The sequence below is a fragment of the Mandrillus leucophaeus genome, unplaced genomic scaffold (assembly GCF_000951045.1).
Source record: "Mandrillus leucophaeus isolate KB7577 unplaced genomic scaffold, Mleu.le_1.0 Scaffold2012, whole genome shotgun sequence".
Taxonomy (NCBI): domain Eukaryota; kingdom Metazoa; phylum Chordata; class Mammalia; order Primates; family Cercopithecidae; genus Mandrillus; species Mandrillus leucophaeus.
This window is the reverse complement of record NW_012102047.1, coordinates 55,334-60,072: the sequence shown is the minus strand read 5'-3', so window position 1 is coordinate 60,072 and position 4,739 is coordinate 55,334.

Genomic DNA, 4,739 nt, shown 5'->3' with positions numbered 1-4,739 from the left:
AATAATAAAGATCAGAGCAGAAATAAATAATATTGAGATTAAAAAACAAAAAAATTAACGGAACAAAAAGTTGGGTTTTTTTAAAGCTACACAAAATTGACTGATCTTTAGCCAGACTAAATAAGAAAAAAACACAGAAGATCCACATAAATAAAATCAGAAACTAAAGAGGAGACATTACAGTGATACTGCAGAAATTCAAATCATCATTAGTGACTACTATGAACAAAAATATGCCAATAAATTGGAAAATGTTGAAGAAATAGACAAATTTTGGGATACATACAATGTACCAAGATTGAACCAGGAAGAAATCCATAATCTGAATGAACCAATAACAAATAACAAGATAAAGCCATAATAAAAGTTCTCCCAGTGAAGAGAAGCCTGAGACCTTGTGGCTTCACTGCTGAACTCCACCAAACGTTTAAAGAAGAACTAATATTATACCAGTCCTACTCAAACTATTCCAAAAATTGGAAGATGAGGGAATACCTCTCAACTCATGCTATGGGGCCAGTATTATTCTGATACTGAAACCAAAGACACATCAAAAACTACAGGCCAATATCGCTAAAATATATTTATGCAAAAAGTCTAACAAATATTAGCCATCCAAATTCAGCAATACATTAGATTATTTGCCATGCAACATCAATTCATGATTTTAAAAACCTTAAAAAAAACTGAAGATAGAAGAAACATACCTCAACATAACAAAATCCATATAGAGGTGCGGGGCCAAGATGACCAATTAGAAGCAAAGACACTCTGAGGCTCTGATTAAAAAAAAAAAAAAAAAAAAAAACAACCATAATAAGCATGTGAAGCCTGCACAGGCAGCCAAGGTATCCAGGTTGTCTCATCAAAATTGACTAGAAGGCTGGCGTGACTCATGGAGAGAGAGAAGAGCAGTGTGGTGCAGTGAACCACCTGAGAGCCACATGAGGAAGGGGAACCCCCTCCCGCCAGCCAAGGGAGGTGGTGAGTGAGCATGCTATGCAGCCGGGAAAACTGTGATTTTTCCACAGAACTGTGCAACCCATGGATAGGAAGATCCCACTCCTAAACTCATACCACGAGGCCCTAGAGTCCCAACTCAGAAATGCACAGATACTTACAGTCTCTCAGCTGGAATCTGCTTAAGCCTACTGAACTCCCAGGGGGAGGGGCAACCAGCACTTGCTGCAGCTGCCTGCTTTCTAAGCCCTTTGAGTTCCTTGGGGACAGCAGCCAGTACTGGGACTCACACCTGCCTAACACACTAAGCTCCCTGGATGGGGGAAAGGAGGCACCCAGTTGATAGCTCCAGGCTGCACTTTTCCCCTGCTGGAGCCAGGGAGGCTGGACGGCTTGGTCCAAAGATTTGTCCCCACAAGCCAACACACCAACTGTGGCAGTCTGTGGCCAGAGTGCCTCTTCAGGCCTAACCCTGATCCATCCTCCTCAGTGAGTGGGGCTTCCCTGGAGGATCTCCAGTAACTCCAACCAGAGGCTCAGGGACAGAATTCAGATCTCCCTGGGCCTGAGCCCGTAGAGGGAGGGGTGGCCACAGTCTCTGTGGACCAGCAGACTTAGCCTCTCTTTCTGGTAGTTCTGAGGAATCTGGGCAGCCCAGACAAGTGGGTTTCCCCCATTGAAACACACCCTCTCCAACAAGGGACAAAATGCTTTGTTAAACAGGTCCTGTTCCCTGTGCCACCAAACTGGGCGAGACCCTCCAACAGGGGTTCTCAGACACCCTATACAACAGCGATCCTACTGGCATTAGGTTGGTGCCTCTCAAGGTCACAGGTCCCCAGAAGAAGGAGCAGGCACCCATATTTGCTGTTCTCCAGCCTCATTGAGAGACATATCCAGGCACAGAGGCTAATCAGATGAATAAGGACTGAAGTGAATGCCAAGCAAACTGAAGCAGCCCTAAATAAGAAGGACCTGACTATTGAAAGAAAAACAAGAAGATGGCAGAATAAAAACAGCTCCAATCTGCAGCTTCCAGCGAGATCAAAGCAGAAGGTGGGTGATTTCTGCATTTCCAACTGAGGTATGGGTCTTATCTCATTGGGACTTGTTAGACAGTGGGTGCAGTGCACGGAGGGTGAGCTGAAGCAGGGTAGAGTGTCACCTCACCTGAGAAGTGCAAAGGGTAGGGAAACTACCTCCCTTAGCCAAGGGAAGCCATGAGGGACTGTGCCTTGAGGAATGGTGCATTCTGGCCCAGACAGTACACTTTTCCCATGGTCTTCACAACTCGCAGAACAGATTCCCTCAGGTGCCTACACCACTAGGGCCATGGGTTTAAAGCACAAAACTGGGCAGCCATTTGTACAGACACCGACCTAGCTGCAGGAGTTTATTTTTCATACCCCACTGGCACCTGGAATGCTAGTGAGGCAGAACCACTCACATCCCTGGAAAGGGGGCTGAAGCCAGGGAGCTAAGTGGTCTAGCACAGCAGATCTCACCCCTACAAAGCCCAGCAAGCTAAGATCCACTGGCTTGAAATTCTCACTGCCAGCACAGTAGTCTGAACTCGACCTGGGACACTAGAGCTTGGTGGGGGAGGGGGGGTCATCTGACATTACCAAGGCTTGAACAAGTGGTTTTCCCCTCACAGTGAACAAATCTGCCTGGAAGTTCAAACTGGGTGGAGCTCACAACAGCTCAGCAAAGCCACTGTGGCCAGACTGCCTATCTAGATTTCTCCTCTCTGGGGAGGGCATCTCTGAAAAAAAGCCTGCAGCCCCAGTCAGGGGCTTATAGATAAAACTCCCATCTCCCTAGTACAGAGCACCTGGAGGGAGGGGAAGTCGTGGGTGTAGCTTCAGCTGACTTAAATGTTCCTGCCTGCTGGCTCAGAAGAGAGCAGTGGATCTCCTAGCACAGTGCTCAAGCTGTTGAGAAACAGACTGCCTCCTCAAGTGAGTCCCTGAACCCCATGCCTCCTAACTGGGAGACACTTCCCAGCAAGGCTCGACAAACATCTCATACAGCAGAGCTCCGGCTGGCATGTGGCAAGTGTCTCCCTGAGATGAAGCTTCCAGAGGAAGGAACAGGCAGCAATATTTTCTGTTCTGCAGCCTCTGCTGGTGACACCCAGGCAAACAGGGTCTGGAGTGGACCTGTAACAAATTCCAACACACCTACAGCAGAGGGGCCTGACTGTTAGAAGAAAAACTAACAAACAGAAAGGAATAGCATCAACATCAACAAAAAGGACATCCACTCAAAAATCTCAGCCAAAGGTTACCAACAGCAAAGACCAAAGGTAGATAAATCCATGAAGCTAAGGAGAAACCAGTGCAAAAAGGCTGAAAATTCCAAAAACAAGAACACCTCTTCTCCTCCAAAGAATCGCAACTCCTTGCCAGCAAGGGAACAAAGCTGGATGGACAATGAGTTTAATGAATTGACAGAAATAGGCTTCAATAAGTGGGTAATAACAATCTCCTCTGAGCTAAAGAAGCATGCTCTAACCCAATGCAAGGAAGCTAAGAACTGTGAAAAAAGGATGGAGGAATTGCAAACTAGAATAACCAGTTTAGAGAAGAACATAAATGACTTGATGGAGCTGAAAAACAGCACGAGAATATCGTGTGTCACACACAAGTATCAATAGCCAAATAGATCTAGTGGAAGAAAGGATTGAAAATCAACTTAATAAAATGAAGCAACAAGACAAGAGTAGAGAAGAAAGAATGAAAAGAAACAAAGCCTCCAAGAAATATGGGACTATGTGAAAAGACTAAACCTATGATTGACTGGTTTACCCGAAAGTGACAAGGGGAATGGAAACAAGTTGGAAAACACTCTTCAGGCTATTGTACAGGAGAACTTCCCCAACCTAGTAAGATAGGCCAACATTCAAATTCAGGAAATACAGAGAACACCACAAAGATACTCCTTGAAAAGAGCAACCCCAAGACACATAATCGTCAGGTTAACCAAGGTTGAAACAAAGAAAAGAATGTTAAGGGCAGCCAGAGAGAAAGGTGGGGTTTCCCAAAAAGGGAAGCCTGTCAGATCTCTGCAGAAATCCTACAAGCCAGATGAGAGTGGGGGCCAATATTCAACACACTTAAAGACAATAATTTTCAACCCAGAACTTCATATCCAGCCAAATTAAGGTTCATAAGTGAAGGAGAAATAAAAACCTTTACAGACAAGCAAATGCTGAGAGATTTGGTCACCACCAGACCTGCCTTACAAGAGCTCCTGAAGGAAGCACTAAATATGGACAGAAGAAACTGGTACCAGCCACTGCAAAACCATACCAAATTGTAAAGATGATCAACACTATGAAGAAACTGCATCAACTAATGGACAAAATAACTAGCTAGCATCAAAATGACAGGATCAAATTCACACATAACAATATATATATATTTCTTAATGTTTTAAGAAAGTTTATGAATTTTTGCTGGGCTGCATTCAAAGCCATCCTGAGCCGCATGCAGCCTGCAGGCCACAGGTTGGACAAGGTTGCTTTACACCTTAAAATTTAGGGTAATCAACACTTTGTAGTTTGATATTATTTCTTTTTTATATATATACTTTAAGTTCTATGGTACATGTGCACAATGTGCAGGTTTGTTACATATGTATACATGTGCCATGTTGGTGTGCTGCACACATCAACTCATCAGCACCCATCAACTCGTCATTTACATCAGGTATAACACCCAATGTCATCCCTCACCCCTCCCCTCCCCCCATAATAGGCCCCAGTGTGTGATGTT